This window comes from Plecotus auritus, assembly GCF_963455305.1.
Source record: "Plecotus auritus genome assembly, chromosome: 5".
Taxonomy (NCBI): domain Eukaryota; kingdom Metazoa; phylum Chordata; class Mammalia; order Chiroptera; family Vespertilionidae; genus Plecotus; species Plecotus auritus.
In genome coordinates, this window is record NC_137776.1 from 68,924,040 (window position 1) to 68,941,959 (window position 17,920).

At 39.4% G+C, this 17,920-nt stretch overlaps 1 protein-coding gene and 1 long non-coding RNA gene across 4 annotated transcripts in view; one reads left to right on the forward strand and one right to left on the reverse strand.

Moving 5' to 3' along the window:
- Window positions 1–8,484, reverse strand: part of LOC308248841 — a 168,904-nt gene extending 160,420 nt beyond the window's left edge. Inside the window, exon 1 of the long non-coding RNA XR_013960646.1 lies at window positions 7,818–8,484. This is a non-coding gene — a long non-coding RNA (uncharacterized lncRNA). The remainder of the gene's footprint in view (window positions 1–7,817) is intronic.
- ORC4 (origin recognition complex subunit 4) overlaps window positions 7,911–17,920 on the forward strand; it is a 75,737-nt gene continuing 65,727 nt past the window's right edge. The window contains exon 1 of one of the 3 annotated variants that reach the window (XM_080669228.1): window positions 7,911–8,032. The gene's annotated coding sequence lies outside the window, so the exon portion shown is untranslated. Of the gene's footprint in view, window positions 8,033–8,709; window positions 8,857–17,920 lie in introns of those variants that run through there. The other 2 variants (XM_080669227.1, XM_080669229.1) reach the window with 2 other exon arrangements.

Consider the following 17,920-nt stretch of genomic DNA (forward strand, 5'->3'; position numbering starts at 1 on the left):
AATGTTTAAACACCCTATAAATTCATATTCTAATAAAAATATATGTATAATAGTATACACAAAGAATGCATATATTTAGTAAATCAAGGTCTAAAATTAATAAAAACTAAACTTATTTTTTATAAAAGGAAAAGCAATATAATTTAGCACATTTTTCTACTAATTAGAAAAAATTTTAAAATATGTGCACTATTCATTTTTTCTGAGTGACTGAGGTAAATTGTGCAAGAGAAGCTGATGAGGAAAATCAAGAGAAGCGAGGAAGAAATGTTTTTAAATTATTCTTAACATCTGTAAAAAGAAAAAAAAAACTTTTAAAACAGTTTACCCATATATTAGAATACAGAAACCACAGACAACAGGAGCAGCAGTTAGAAAAGCAAGATTAAATTAAAATCTGTATTATGTGGGTCTCTCTATATATAAGAACACTGGAGTAATGTGACTATCACTTTTGTTTTCTAATAGGCAACATTCTGCTATGTTCTTCAAACTAGAAACAGAAGTCATATCAGGTGGATGGTAGCAAACTAACATCTACTATAGAATACTAATCCTAAAAATACTAAACTGGGACCATTTAAATAAGATATGCAATAATATAAGCTGTTAGGTTTTACTATCCAAAGAAGTTAGGAAATGGTGTACTATTTCTAATAGAAGGTAAGTTTCATTTTTAGACTTCCATGGAAGAATTAAATGTCAATACCTCCTAAATGGAAAAAAAAAAAAAAAGTATTCATAAAGAGTGGCATGATATGGAAAGCCAGCATTACTGGTGATATTTGTAGCTAGTATGAGTCTTCCGATATCTAGTGAACTGAACACTGTAGCTTTAATTGAAGTTTCAACGTTATAAACAGTTAGATGTCTGGCTCTGGCCAGCATTCTAATACCATCAGCAGAACAGAGATGGGAAGCATAAACAAACCTTTTAACTAGATTACAGTCTCTAAAATGGCCAAGAAATCCTTCAGCATAAACTCTTGTGTGACAAATGTCTAAGGAAAGTGATTTTGGAATAATGGTAAAAAAAAAAACCACAAAACACACACACACACAAAATAACAGGCTCTAAATTTCTGTCATTACTGGAACTTGTATTTGACTTTTAAATATTTTGATATTGCTTAATATTCATGAATGACAAACTTTATATTTAATTTTCCAACTAAATCCTTTCTCTTACATAGCAGCTGCTTTTTAGATCATTATATCCCAAGGAAGCTATTTAAAAATCAATACTTTTCTTTTGTTGAATCAGAATAATTCCTTCCCCCAGCATCAGCAAGTGTATGTATAGAGAGCCTAGATTATTATTTTTAGGTACTAGTAACATTAAGAATGTATGTATTAAGTTAATTAACGCTCAACAGATTTAAGTCAGCTTCTGGATTTAAGTTGTATATAGAAAACAATACCTTTGAACACAAGATTAAATCTAGATATAATTTAGCACTTGGTCAATCTTAAGAAAAAGTTTAGGTCTACTTCTAACTTCTGATCTATAAACATTAAATTAAGAAAAGAAAAGAAAAGGCAGCACAAAAATGTAAGTTATAACCCTAGCAACACACAGAAATTTTTCCTCTCATTGATGGAATCTTGGTTGGTTGGCAAAGAACTCAGTGAAACATGCATGTCCAAAGATTTTTCGCCCTTACAAGGTTGGCAACTAATTCATATAACTCATTTTTTACCTTTAAAACAATACATCCTAACAAATTACTCAATGATATGGAATTTAATTACAAGTTCTCTAAGAAAAGGTTTTATAGATCAGCTAAAAGAAGGACTCAAATCAGAATTAGTCACATCCAACTCTGAATGAAGTATATGCTTTTCAACAGGTATGAGTATCATTAGTGATTTTCTTTTCCATTATGTCCAGCTATATTAGAAGATATACCTTAATATATGTTAAGCCTGGTTCTCAACTTGTTTCCCTGAAGAGTTATACTGAGTCTTTCTAATTTCTGAAACCTTACATAATATAGAATACTTCAAACAGAAATGCTGACGAATTAGAATCTTTACTTTTAACTGAAATTACCTTTAGATTATCTAAGAAAATTATTTGGGACCATAGACTTATTCTATCTCATCAATTACTCAGATTGTTCTTAAAAGCAAGAAACCATTTGTTATAAACTTTATTTTCTGAAGTATGATGACATAGAATATTTCTTTAGCATTTAAAAATATTTCTAAACTCCATGGTTCCTAATGCATTGGCATCACACAGGATAACAGAGTCAATGTTAAGTATATAAGATAAACGTGTATTTATTTAGGATGGATATGAAAGTTACTTGATTAATATAACGGAATTTTTAAAAAATTACTCTTTTCTCCTAAAAGCAAGATGTAAAAAAATCAACTCTGGTCAACTGGATCAAAAAGTACTTTAATGAGGTGCTGCTTTAAAGAACTATATCATAATAATGACATTTTAAGAATCCAACAAACTGTCCATTCTAATACTAAAAATATTTCAGACTTTAAGCAGTAGGCAAGAAGACACTAAACTTAATCCTATTAACTTTATTAATTATGAAAATATTGCAAGATAGAGAGTCCAGAAGGAACATGTATACACACCAAAGCACTAGGCAATATAAACTCTCCTTTGTTTAGGTTTTCCACTACCAACAGAGGTATATAAAAATTTTTATTGTAAAAATTCTTTGGGTCACAAATTGTTGGATCCTCCTAACAATTTAGCATAGGAAAGTGCTAAATGTAATTCCATGCAAGATAAAGGAAGTTTAATATGTAGAAGGCCTAAGTGTCATTTTTGCCATACAAAGAGAATGACTTTATGCATATTTTATTTCAAGTTGCACAATGGTCTGCATCTATTCTCCTTATAAAGGATGGAGTTTTTGTCTGTCTTTCTGACCTTGAAAACTTATAGGTATTTTCCATCACTCAGTCAATAAGCTAGAGGGGCCATGATTTTACTAATGTTTCCCAGAATACTTAGTGACTGATAAAAACTCTTTATTGTGACTTTGTTTTGGATTAGAAAGTGTCATGAATATACTGTTACTTACTATTTTGCTATTTAATAAAATGCTCAATGCAGTTTTGTCAGGAGTAGGTTTCCTCGTTTGTAACATGGGGACAATGTTACAAAGTTCACCAGGACTGGGATTGGTAAATTTATCACAGTACTAGACCCATATAATAAATGGTAACTATGATTATTACTAAAATAGAAAATTAAGAATGAATATGAAAGAGATCAGAATTGATTCTCAGAGTCTATTTACCTTCACAAGATACTGTATCAGCAGGGGATCTCCTCCTTCTTTTAAATTGTGAATCAGTATTATTCTAAAACTTACACTTAAGAGGGCAAAGGAAATTCATGAAATCTTTTTCTCTCTAATATACTTTAAAATTACACATGAAAGCCATGACAGAAACCGAGACAGTATTCTTTGTTTTTGAAACATCCAATCAGCTAAGAAACTTCCAACTCATTTTATTAAAGTTACAGAAACAATATCACAAAACCAAGATTAAGGATTGCAACTAATTTAGAACAAGGACTGGGAAGTGTCTTATGCGGACCTTGGAGGAACATATCTAGTATCTATTAAAAATTCCAAAACTCCTAAATAGTGTATACTGTAATTACTCCATGAGAGTAAAATCATACTGCAGCTTAAACTATGATAGAAAAGAACTAAGTGCTCAAAACGATAATGTACAATGTCTTCCAAATAACCATGAAAGATAACCTGTTATATGAGATATAAATAGGAAAAAGTTACTTTTGAGAAAAAAAGTTTAAGTTGGGAAAATTTGGTTTTTATCTTTTGTTAATAATTTACTAAGAGATATTTCAAGGAACAGTGCTGGTCATCATCAAGTTAAAGTATATAACAATAAAATACTAGCAATGGTAGCCACATAAACTATTTTCATGATCTAAAATTAGTGAATTATATACAGAATAGAAATCCCCAGAATACAGTATTAAGTGGAAAATTTTACTTTATATTTTTCTATATTAATAAAATACAGAAATATCTTCCTTAAACATGCATTTTTCCACCTAACAGTATCCATTTAGTTAATATAAAATTTACTTAGGTAGAAACATCAAAATAAAGATATGACCAATACACTTCTAGAACACAATTATGATATCTCTTTATTAGCTGTAGGGACCATCCTTATTTCTCAGATGCCTAGCACAGTGCCTGACAGACAGTAGACACTCAAGTGATGTTTAATGAATAATAGCTAAGTACAATCTGTTTTGCACATACATTCAAAATCCAGACAAGTTTGCAAAGGTACATAGGTTGGATATAGGTTTTCTGGCTGACTTCATTGGGTCCCACTGATGACTAGGAGTAAATCTTCATATCCATAGAAAACTGGAAAGTTGATAATTGTCTGGGTAAGGACCAAAAAAACAAAGTCAGGGAAACATGTCACCTAAGTAACAGTTGTTTTTAAAGAGCTGGTAAAAGCCACCTAATCATTATGACAACCTACTATACCAGTCACTCAGTGAAATGAAATTTAAGTGTATCCTCAACATTTGCTAGTATGTTTTTCATTGGAACTTTTTATCATCCCTTATTTAAAATAAATCACTTTTGTCAAATTGTGTCCTGTAAAAGAATTAGGGGGATATGTTTTTACTTATTATGAGTACTATATTGTTAATAGGATTTAACGTGGCCATTAGATAAAGTGAGAGCCACAGTAAAGATTACCAAATCTTGGTGCTGAAGAAATTGTAGCAAGGAGGAAAGGATAAAGGAGAAAGGGAAGACATCCCACATATGGAATAAAGAGATTCAAATATACCTAACTCCAATATTAATTATAATAAACAACCAGTAGGGCCTACTGTGCACCAGACACCGTGCTATAAGGGATATAAATGCTAACAAGTCAAAAATTTGTAGTTCTAAATAATTCATAGAACAAGACTCACAAACAAATATTTATAATACAATATGCATTCTTCTTATACATATGGTTCCTTAATCTAAGAGTAAGAATGATATTTACTGATTAATTGGAAGTGCAGGGGGGAAAATAAGCACTAGGGGAAGCTGAAAATAATTCCCTAAATAGTAATAATCCACCTATTTAAAAAAATCAACAAATTATAAATGGACAAAATTATGACTTTAAAGCTATTTACCTTAATATTCTTAGAAGAATATACCTCCATATAAAACCCTTAAGTGCTATCACACAGAATTGTGATTATAGTTTCATTTATTTATTTAAATTTTTATTTATTGATTTGAGAGGAAGGGAGTTTAGAAAGATAGAGAAAAAAACATATCGATTTTGTTGTTCCACTAATTTATGCATTCATTGGTTGACTATTGTATGTGCCCTCACCAGGGATCGAACCCACAATCTTGCTGTATTGGGATGACACTAACCAACCAACTGAACTACTAGAAAATGAAGTAGCACATCAGAGTGAATGTCAAGAGACCTGGGTTCTCCGGTCCATGCTCCGCCCACATAAAGGTCTTGGAACCCTGACCAAGGTCCTCAAGCTCTTGAACTTCAGCAATATGGAAAATGAAAAGCTGGATAAAGTGACCTCCAAAATATCACCTTGCTGAAGATTGCAATCCTAAATTATATCTTAATACTTAAAAAATAAGCCATAATAAAAATAAAAGGTTTTCTAATTGTAAATAATTATCCAACCCAGAGGAAGTCTGGAATCTTCAAAACACATAGGGGAGCCCTGGGGGTGGAAGAATAAGGAATGTTTTCAAAGGAAAACAGAAACAAAGTAAGTAAAGGTATTATGCTGAAGACTGTACATTTTTCACTCAGCTGGGCAACTACCACCCTAATTATCCACATAATTTGATTTACTTAAAATTGATTTATTCACTAAGTTCTACTTTCTATCTCTCATGTTAAGGCTACTAAGGTATTAAAGGGAGAACAAGAAAACCGAGGTGTATCTGGAATAGTATTGATGTTGGAAGAAAAACTTGAACTTGGCACAGATTTCTGCTTAAGAGCACGATTTACACCTCAGATAAAGGTAAGAAACTGTTCAAATTTATAACAGAAAGGAGAAAAATAAGACCATATTGTTTACTGCTGCACAGCTTTTTTTTTTCCTGTGTGTAAATGTCTGCTTTGCATACAGTTGATAAAATTTTACAGAACCTATTTCTACATATGCAATGCTTTTCTGTCACTAAAATATAAGAGCAGTATGTTTTGGCTTTAACATCAAGATAATAAAAAATTAAAAGTATTATCATGTCTTTAAAATATTTATGTCAAACATCCTTCTAGATTTTTCTTCAATCCTTTCTAATTGATCAAATTGCTATTTTCATATTGCCAGTCTGGTCACATTGCTGCTTTACAGAAAAATATTTTTTGCTGACATAAATTATGGGATCAGAGATACCAATACAGTAACAAAAAAGGGTGTGAGAGAAAGAGAGAGAGAGAATATGTATTGCATCCATCTTCAAGGAAAGCATAAAGAAATGTATGTATGAAACAAAATACCATTCTCCAATGTAAGACCTAATAAAAGGCCTACATCATAAACATACTTTCTAGCATTTGTGAAATAAAATGCAGCACTGAATTTGAAAGCCATTCATAAGAACATACCATGTAAAAACATAAAAATAGTGATTTCTATCAAGATTGTTACTCTGTAAGCCTAAATCTAGATTCATCTTTCGATTTATATCTAACTACAATGAATATACTCACTACAACTTCATGATTTCTTTGAGTCATGAATACATATTTTAGAAATTTGCCTCCCTTCAGATGTAGTGAGCAATTTGGTTCAGTACCCCAAGAGGTGAAAAACTCGTCTCAATTTACAACAGTAAATAAATAATTCAGTTAAAACTGAAAGTGGTACCAATCCAGCAAACTATTGATGGAGAGGTTTGGCCTTCCATGAAGCCAGAACAACATAAAGTTTTCAATGGGGATTACTTGTTCATACAAGTTACAACGATTAGAAAAATACCCAGATTAATTATGAAATAGCTTACATTATCATCTTATGTGGGGAAAGACAAGACCAGTGGTATTTAAACTTCATGCATTTTAAGCTTTGAACTTTATATGCTGATATATGAAACAAACATTTAACCAAAAAAGCAATAATACAAGTCAAAACCTAACCAAAGGCCTCTATCAACTAAAAATTTGAAATTTTCTCTGCATGTCGGACAAAACGAAAAAAGGAAAATTTAACCCAGAAAGCAAAAACCAAACAAGTCTGCTCCAACACTGAAGTCAATACCCAAATCACATACAGAACCAAAAAGGGGAAAACACTCAAGTCTACAAATGGATAAGCAGTTCCAATACAATCCAGATCCCGACATTTTCCCACTCAGAAACAAATGCAGTGGAGCTTTTTCCTGGGGAAATAGGAACATAGCTCTCCAAATGAATTTTGTAAAGTGACATCTAGAAAGTGTGCCTCTTTCTGTCTCTTTCCCTGGCGCCTCATTGGAAGAAGGAGGGGGTTGTTTTTGTATTCTCCCCCACTGGAGCAAGACACAATCAGATGTTAGCTGAAGGAGAGAAACCACTTTTGACAACAGCAAATATTAACAAAAGTGCCCTTCCTCCTCTGACAGGATGGGCACCCACCTCACACACCCCTCCCCACTCCGACCCCTCCTACACTGCCCCCCCCCCCCAGCACCACCCCCTCCTCACCCCGGAGCTACACTGCGTACACGGTTTGGTGCTACTGTTGCCCCGGAGTTAAAGTCAGAGCCAGAGGAAGGCAATAAAGCCCCCACAGACACACTTACCTTTCCTGCCCCCCACTTTTGAGTGCCTTCCCTGGAGCTGTGGAGGATGACACAAAGGGTAATAAAGGGGGGAGTGGAGGAGGAGGAGGAGGCGGCGAAGGAGGAGGAGAGCTGGGGAAGTGGCTGCTCCTGGGTGTAGTGAGATGTCTCCAGCCAGGGCCAAGCAGCAGCAGTAGCAGCAGCAGCAGCAACAGCAGCAACAGCAGCAGAGAAGGGTCTGTGTTGCTAAGAGGCTTTTGGTCTCTTTCTCTCCTCTCTCACGGCCAAAGAGGAGGGTGGAGAGGGCTCGGGAGGGAGGCTACTGGAGGGGTGAAGGGGTAGGAGTCGTAGATGGGGGTTTTCGAAGAAGAAGAAACTCCGTCTCCTTCTCTCTCTGGCTCAATCCCCCTCTCAGGTCTCAGGGCTGGAGGGTGGGGGAAGGAACTCAGCCGCCTTCCCCCCACCCCCCCTCAATTCAAGGTTGAAGTGGGGTAAAATTAGTGTCCTGTCTCTTTAAAAATAGAAATAAAAGGTGCCCCCCCTCTGCCACTGCCTCTCTCTTCATCATCAGCTGCTGCTGCTGCTGGGGTCTCTCTGCTTTGGGGGGGAGGGGGGGGATCGGGTAGAAGAGACGGGAGGCACTCACTGCGCATGTCCCTCACTGATGGGAGGCTGGTTGGTTGAAGGCAGGAGGAGGGGGAGGGGAGGAAATGAGACGGTTTCCCAGAAGGCTATGAGGCTCTCGCGACCCGGAAGACATTGTATTAGGGGGTAGAGGGGCGGGGGCGAGAAGTAGGAGGAAGTCGCTACTCAGTAACACCCTCAGCCCCCTCCTCCCTCCTAAGAGAAAGTGGAGGAACGGAAGTGGGCGTGGCGGAGGCAAAAGGAGGTCACGTGTTGGGGCGGGAGGTGGGCGGGGTGGGAGAGGTGCGTGCGCGCGGCATGCCGGGAGTAGTGGTGTATCCTTAGCAGCACCAGGTGAAACTGGTCCGATTAAGCTGCGAGGCGAGCCTGTGGAACGATTCCCGCGGTTGCTAGATCTCCGCTCTGCCCTAGTAAGGTCAGACTTTTCTGTGAGAGGTAACGTGGGGAAGGCTGGCCCTACTAGGGGCGCCAGCGGTGAAAGGCAATGTAAAGAGGGAAGGGCGAAAGGCTTTGGAGACTGGGAATGCGGGAGGGGGGCTGGCTTGCGTAGGCCAGGCAGGCCAGAAAGCAGGCGGGCTCCTTGTCTCCTGGCCTCCCTGCCACCCTGCCGACGGATCCCGGGTGGGCGCAGGGAGTCCTAGTGAGGCTAGGTCTGTGGCGGGGTGGCGACGACACCCGGTGGTGTGAGATCCTGGTGTAAAGAGGGCAACGGACTCTGAGCCTCTGCAGATGACTGGTGACTGCTGCTTCAGCTTGGAGCAGGGAACCTGTCCAGGGTCTGAAGCTCCCTGTGTGAATTACAACTTCTAGGACTAGAAGCGATGCTTACATGACTTCGCTACCCTCCCTGGAATTCTAGAGTGACTTTGAGGATGAGCAAGCTGGGAAGTCTTGATGGAATTTCTCGCCGTGTCTTGCGTTGTTCCTGCAACAACGCCTGTGCCTGTTCTCAGGAAGGGATGGTGGATTGTGTAGTCCTTGATATTGGGTGTTGCTGTTGATAGAGAAGAGACATATCTCAATTTTCACTTTCTATGGTATAGAGAGATTTTTAAATGGGTATCTTAGGGTTTTTTGTGGTGGGTTTTTTTTTGTTACTAGCCTCGGATTTAGAGCCTTTGGTTTCTCAATTAAATGCTACCTATTTTTGCTGAAAATAATGTTTCCCTCCTAATATCAGAATTAATTCCAAAATATTTAAGAAAGGATTCATGAATTTACATTAGTAAAGCTTTTTAAAATAAAATAGCACTGTTTCTTTTTCATACTCTCTGTACAATTTAAATCATTTCAGTCTTTCAGTTGGCGTTTTTTTTGTAAAGGTACTGTGAAAGATTATCATCCATCTATGGGTTCTATTAAGACGAAGAATCTAAAATTTCTCATATTTATTTGTGTTGGTATTACCTAATCTGTAATGGGTCCTTTGGGGTAAACTATCAATTAAAGATACTACTTTTTTCTTCATTTTGTTTTAGCAGTGGACCCTATTTATGCATCATATCCTAGTGCTTACTAATTTCTGTGTGTGCTGTAATCTTGTCAAATGAAATAAAAACTAGAATCTTGTACCTTAAAATTTTGTATATAGTGAAACCAAATGTTTATCACTTTATAATATAAAAATACATAGCAAAGCAACTAAAGTGCCTTAGGTAACAATTTTAAAGTCTTTTTGTGTGGTAAAATATACAAAAAATGAACAAATTATAGATATGCAGTCTAGTGAATGCAGTGAACACTCTGTAATCATTACCGAAGTCAAGAACTAGAACATTGTTGGCCCTGGAGACATGTTCCTACCCCCATCTATTCCTGATTATTCCTCCCTCCTCACCACTCTCAGAGTTAACACTATTTGGATTTTATGGTAATTATGTTCTACTTTTATTTCAATTATTTTTTTAACTAGCTATGCCAGCATTCGTAAAATAATGTAGATCAGTTTTGCCTGTATTTACCTATATGTAAATGAGTTACATATTATGTACTAGGGGCCCAGTGCACGAATTCGTATACCTTGAAAGCAGCTGTGGGGCTTGAGGCTGCAGTGGGCACAGGGGAGGGTCTTGGCCCATCCTCTGCGCCCCCCACCCAGCCCCTCCCACCGGGGCCCCTGGTCCCCTGTATGCCTGCAGCCCTGCTCCCGCCGCTGCTGCTCCCACGCGCTGATGGCCCCAGCTCTGCTCGCACCCGCTGAAGGTGCATGGAGCGATTGGGGCTGGCACCAGCAGCAGGTACAAGCAGGGCCGGTGCTGTCAGCAGGTGTGAGTGGCGGCTGCTGCCCCAGTCACCCCTCAGGAGCAAGGGGAGGTGGAGAAGCCCTCAGGAGCGATTGGGGCCAACAGCTGCCGCTCTCACCCACTGACAGTGCTGAGCGATCGGGACTGGCGCTAGGTGCTGGCAGTGGGTGCTAGCAGTGGCTCTGGCACCAGCTGTGGGTGCGAGTGGGGCCGGTGCCAGCAGTGGGTGCAAGAGGCCACTGCTGGCTCCAATTGCCCTTCAGGGGCAGGGGGAGGTGGAGAAGCCCTGAGGGGCAGTCGGGGCCAGCGCATGCCACGGGTGCGAGCGGTGGCTCCTGCGCCAGTAGCGGGTGTGAGTGCCTGGCGGGACAGCAGTGCGCAGGAACAAAAAATTTTCAGTAACCACCAGAGGCTCACCTGATGACAAGGATCGGCGCCTCGCCTTGGTCTGGTGCCCCCACTCACTTCCACCATCTCACGCAGCCAATGCCTGCCATGTTCCACACTCTGCTGCCTGCTGCCAACGCCCACCATGTTCTGCGCATGCCCCCTGGTGGTCAGTGCACATCATAGCGACCAGTTCGGTTGTTCCGCCTTTCAGTCTATTTGCATATTAGGGATATGTATAGTCTATATATATAAAGACTAGAGCATGGGTGCATGAAATTCGTGCATTCACGGGGGTCCCTCAGCCCGGCCTGTGCACTTTTGCAGTCCAGGAGCCCTCAGGGGATGTCCGACTGCCGGCTTAGGCCCGCTCCCCGTGTTGCTGCAGAGGCGGGAGAGGCTTCTGCCCCCGCTTCTGCACTCGCCAGCCATGACCCCAGCTCAGGGCTTCTGGCTGAGTGGCACTCCCCCTGTGGGAGCGCACTGACCATCAGGAGGCAGCTCCTGCATTGAGCGTCTGCCCCCTGGTGGTCAGTGTGCGTCATAGTAACTGGTTGTTCCACCATTTGGTCAATTTGCATATTAGCCTTTTATTATATAGGATTATGTTATTTTTCTCTCATGTTATTAATATATAACCACTAGAGGCCCGGTGCACAAAATTCATGCACGGGGGTGGGGGGGATTGTCCCTCAGCCTGGCCTGCACCCTCTCCAATCTGGGACCCCTCGGAGGATGTCTGACTGCTGGTTTAGGGGCATTAACTCCAGCCATTAGGAAAATCACACAGAATGTCCTTGACATACAAACATTGTGGTTTTATGAGTTGTTTTAATAATAATGGCCATTCCTTTAAATAATATCTGCTTACATACAATACAGCTGGTACTATGTGAATTCAGAATATTAATATAACAAAATCATAGAAGGTTGTAGTGGAAATAATCTTGAATTGTCTAGTCCAAACTTTTATAAATATTGGAATTCCCTTTTCAAAGATTTTGAATGCTTTTTGTCCTAAGAAGCTTAACCAACTTTTGAGGCAACCTATTTTCTGTGAAAGGACTGGGGGACTCTGCTTGCCACCCCCCAGCTGGGCTGAAAGGACTGGGGGACTCCAGCGGCAGGTGTGCGGAGCTGAAAGGACAGAGGGACTCTGGCGCCTGCCGCCCCCCAGCAGGGTTGAAAGAACTGGGGGACTCTGGCAGCAGGCGCGTGGTGCCTGCCGCTCCCTGGGATTGGGGGGCTCCAGTGTGGTTGAGGGGACTGGGTGCTGCCATCTTGTGGCTATGGGCGCCACCATCTTTGTGGCGGCCTGACAGTCAATTTGCATATTCCCTCTGTATTAGACAGGATGCTAGTACATTTAGCTTTAGTATGTATATTTTCATTGCTGTATAGTAATATCTATAGCACAGTAAAAGTATAGTGTAGTAAGTCTTTTTTTTTAAGTCCTCACTAGAGATTATTTTTTACATTGATACTTTTTATTTTATTTCATTTTATTTTTTAGAGCTAGGGGAAGGGAGGAAGGGAGGGGGAGAGAGGAAGAAGAGAGACAGACAGACAGACAGACATAGGTTGTCTCCCCCAGCATGTGCCCTGACCAGGCTGGATGGAACCTGAAAACTTGCTCTAACCCCTTTGCAACATGGGACAGAACTAGTGTGGTCTTTTTATGAATAAGCCACAATTAACTAATGTAATATTAATGGACATTTGGATTGTGTCTAGTTTTTAGCAATTATGAACAGTACTACTATGGGTGTTTTTAAATGTATTTTTATGCATATAGCATACAATTTTGTGTATGCCCAATGTTTCCAAAGTGATATATTAATTTATGCTTCTACCAACAGTATATGATAGATACTTTTTCTCTACTGTCCCACCAGCAGTTGGTATTTTTTTTTTTTTTTTGCCAAACTGATGGATGTAGCTTTATATTATTGCTTTAATTTGCAGTTCCCTGGTTATTAATGAGGCTAAACATTTTTTTTTTCAAAAATATAAATTGGTTATGTGAATAGTATTTTGCACAGATTATTTCTTAGGTCAAAAGAAATTTACCAACAGAATTGTCATGTTCTGTAAATGTCAAATAAACCCCAGATTTCTAAGACTAAGTATAAAAAGAGTATAAATTCAGATCCTTACTATATTACATGTTGAAATTTTAATAAATTAATATCACCTTTTTATTTTTTAAATGTGGATACTAGAAAATTTTAAAGAACATATAGGTAGTATGTTTCCGTTTGGACAGCACAGTTCTCTATCACTAATGTTGACTTATATATCCCTACATATTTATACACCTTCAGTGTTCTTTATTTCTTCTAATGTCTCTGAATTTTCCTTGGAGATCCTTTTCCTTTTTTTTTAGCACATTATTTCGATACAGATGTGCTCATGGCTAATGCTCTTAATTTTTTGTTTACCTTACACTGTCTTTGTTTCACCTTCAATCTTGAAGAATGTTTTGGGGGGTATTAAATTGTAGGGTTATGGTTTTTTTTTCACCACCACAAGATAATATTCCACTGCTGTTTGACTTCCATTACTGACTTTGGAAGTCAGCTGTCAATCTAACTGTTGCTGTTTTGAAAGAAATCTGCTTTTTAAAAATGTTTCTTTTATCTTAGGTTTTCTGCTATTTCTTCATGAGTTTTTGTGTGGAATTGGTTTTCCTGTTTTGGGTTCACTGGGATTCTTAATTCTGTGGGTCAGAATTTAAAGAAGTATACCTTTGTTCATTTTTTAAAAATATATATATATATATTTTTTTAATTCAGAGAGGAAGAGAGAGAGAAACATCAGCGATGAGAGAGAATCATTTATTGGCTGCCTACTGAATGCCCCCTACTCGGGATGGAGCCCACAACCCCTGTGAGAGAGAATCATTTATCGGCTGCCTCCTGCATGCCCCCTACTGGGGATGGAGCCTACAACCCCTGTATGTACCCTGACCAGGAATCAAACTGCAACCTATGGTTCATAGGTCCTTATTCTTTTTTTTTTTTCTTTTAATCCTCACCCGAGGATGTTTTTCCATTGATTTTTTGTAAGAGAGAGGGAAAGGCAGAGAGAAACATCTATCTGAGAGAGACACATCGATTGGTTGCCTCCTGCACAAGCCCTGACCAAGGCCCAGGCCAGGGAGGAGCCTGCAACCTGGGTACATGGTCTTGACCAGAATCGAACCCGGGACGCTTTGTTCTGCAGGCTGACACGCTATCCACTGAGCCAAACCCGCTAGGGCCCTATATTCATTCTTACTGTTTCTGGCTACTTCGTAAAAATTACAAATTTTAAATTACAAATTAAAAATTGTGGCTTTTATTGACATAGCATTCATAGTTAGTTTCTTTTGTCTGTGACTGATAATTACAGTTTCTGAATTTCGTTTTTGCTGGTTTATCATTTTTTTCCTTGTGTGCCAATGTGCTGTTTTGTTCCAAAAATTACAGGAATAGTAAGTAAGTACTAGGGTAATAATATCTTTGTCAAGAAGGCATGTTTTTCTAGGAAAGATGCTTAGGGATGCTACCAGTTCCAAATCAATTCATTTTCAAAATTTGGGATTTCTTCTGTTACACACATGACATAAGCAGGACTTTGAGTCATATGAGTTGTGTTTTACATCCAGTTCTTCCTATACTGATGACACTGCCCTTGAGATCTCAATTTAAATTGTGTGATGGTTTATTTGAGTCCCCAGGTTTGGTGGGTCCTTTGCTTCAGTGGGTTTGTTTTGTTTGTTTCTTTTTTTCTGTTGTTGTGTTTTTGTTTTTTCCCACGTTCATCAAAGTTACCAGTAGCTCATTCTTTTTATTTCTCAGCCTTTTTTTCTGGATTGGCAAAAGTCCTCAGGAAAAAGTGATTTGGTTTTTGGTTTATTTCTCTGGTTTACCTTCTACTAGGTTTTGGCATGTATTTCATGCTGCCTTATTTCTTTTTTATTATGAAGGTTTTTCTTGACTTTGGCAGAAAGGATTGATCCGATCTGCCTTTACCATAAAGAAAACTCTTATCCTCTGTTTTGTTTTTAAATTTAGAAATTCATATCAAGATCTTTCTGGTTCTAGCCAAAATTTTGTGTTTTAACTTAAGTCATAGATGAGTTTAAAAATTTTTTAATTGAATTACCTTCTAAAGTATAAGTAGTCAAGTTAATGAAAATATTTTCAGGTTTTTTTTTAAGTTGACATTTCAAATGTAAAAGAACACATGCTTGAAGTATTGACTACTTCTACATGGTTTATTATTAAAAACAACTCATACCTATTTTAATATATATGTGTATATACGTATATATATACATATATATATATATATATATATATATATTTTAATCCTTACCCAAAGATACGTTTATTTTAACGAGAAAGAACGTTAGAGAGAGAGAAACATCAATGTGAGAGAGAAACATCAGCAGTTGCTTCCCATGTGTACTTGGACCAGGGCTGAACCCACAACCTAGGTATATGCCCTGACCGGGGAATCGAACCCATGATCTTTCCATATACGTGATAGCACTCCAACTGAGCCACAACAGGAAAGGAAACTCATATTTATTGCAAGTTCTCTTCTCCAGAATATTGCCCATCAGAGTTGGCACCATGGTGGACCAAAATGCTTGGGCCTTTATACCCTCACCTTGTTCAAGCCCCTTGAAGGGTGTAATATTGGACAAGGTGGCTATTTCCCAACTCTAGGGGGGAACACTTTTAAAACTTTTTTTTTTTTGGCACATTCTTTTGGTATTTACTTCCATATTTCTAAATAACATCTTATATTGCTTTCTTGATTTCTTGATTTCTTTCTATTCAATTTTTGTTGACTTCCCACTATGGATGCTGTAAATTTGATTTTTTTCCCCACAAACACCCCAACCACTCCCCCATCATTCCACAGATACTTTAGTTTTTCAGTATTTATCATTAACTCATTTCCAAACTAACTGATGGTTGTCAGCATATCCTCTCCATAGGTTCAGAAGTATTGTTTATTTTTATCAGGTTTACCATAATTGAGAAATTTCTCCTGGAACATTCTGCTTCCAGATTAAGCCAATTACTTAATAAGGTTGTCCTTTCTGCAGCCTCTAATCTATGATGGATCATCTGTTGTTTGTATCCCATGTAATTCTTGTCTTGTATGCTCCTTCTCTTTGTTTGGTCATGTTCTCCAGTAGCTATCTAAAAGGCAAATGTTTTGAGGCATTATGTTCCTGTAAATATCTGCTACTTTATATGACTGTAGTTTGGGTGTAGAATTCTAAGTTGGGACTGTATTTCTTCAGAATTGTGAAGGAATTCTTAGTGTCTTATATAAAATCTGAAACTATTCTAATTTTTAACACTTTGCATTTCACTTTTCTCTCCCCATGAAAGCTTCTGTAGCCTTTTTGTTTAAAGCTTATAGAATTTTCTCTTCATTGTGCCCAGTATTCTGAAATGTCATAGTCATGTGAAATGAAGGCAGTTTTTTGTGCATTCATGGGACCTTTTCATTTGGTAACTTATATCCTTCAGCTCTGAAAAAGTTTCTGATACTTTTTGTGTAATTTCCTTGCTTCTGTGTATTTTGTTCTGAAAGTGCAATTAGACATTGTCCTACTGGACCTGTTTTATTTCTCCCATTTTTTATGTTTTTGCAATTTTATACTTTATACTTTCTGGGAAATTTACTTGATTTTTTTAAATGATTAAAGATTTTCATTTCAGTTATCATATGCTTTTATATACAACTAGAGGCCCGATGCACGAAATTCGTGCACAGGGGTGTGTGTCCCTCAGCCCAGCCTGCACCCTCTCCAATCTGGGACCCTTCGAGGATGTCCGACTGTCCATTTACACCCGATCCCAGTAGGAGCGGGCCTAAACAGGCACATCCCTTTCACATTCCAGGACTGCTGGCTCCCAACTGCTCACCTGCCTGCCTTCCTGATTGCCCCTAACCGCTTCTGCCTGCCAGCCTGATCACCCCCTAACCACTCCCCTGCCTGCCTGATTGATGCCTAACTGCTCCTCTGCCAGCCTGTTTGCCCCAAACTGCCCTCCCCTGCAGGCCTGGTCACCCCTAACTGCCCTCTCCTGCAGGCCTGTTCCCCCGCCCCAGCTGCTCTCCCCTGCAGGCCTGGGTCTTCCCCAACTGCCCTTCCCTGCAGGCTTGGTCGCCCCCAACTTCCCTCTTCTGCCAGCCTGGTCACCCCTAACTGCCCTCCCTTGCAGGTGATCGCCCCCAACTGCCCTCCCTTGCAGGCCTGGTCCCTCCCAACTACCCTCCCCTGCTGGCCTGATCACCCACAACTGCCCTCCCTTGCAGGCCATCTTGAGGCAACCATCTTGTGTTCATGGGGGCAGCCAACTTTGACCACATGGGGGCAGCCATCTTGTGTGTTGGAGTGATGGTCAATTTGCATATTACTCTTTTATTAGATAGGATAGAGGCCTGGTGCACGGGTGGGGGCCAGCTGGTTTCCCGCATCAGGGGGGTTTCCTTGGGGCGTGGGGCAGCCTGGGCGAGGGGCCTGTGGTGGTTTGCAGGCTGGCCACGCCCCCTGGCCACCCAAGCAGAGGCCCTGGTATCTGGGATTTATTTATCTTTTATAATTGAAACTTTGTAGCCTTGAGTGGAGCCAAGCCTCCTGCTTGCTCCGGGGCCCCAGCCATTTTTGTTGGGATTTATTTAACTTCTATAATTGAAACTTTGTAGCCTTGAGCGGGAGCCAAGGAGGACCAGGGTGTGTGGAAAGCTTGGCTTCCTCCATTGCCGGGGAATCCCAAGCCTCCTGCTCGCTCCGTGGCTGCAGCCATCTTGGTTGGGTTAATTTGCATACTCGCT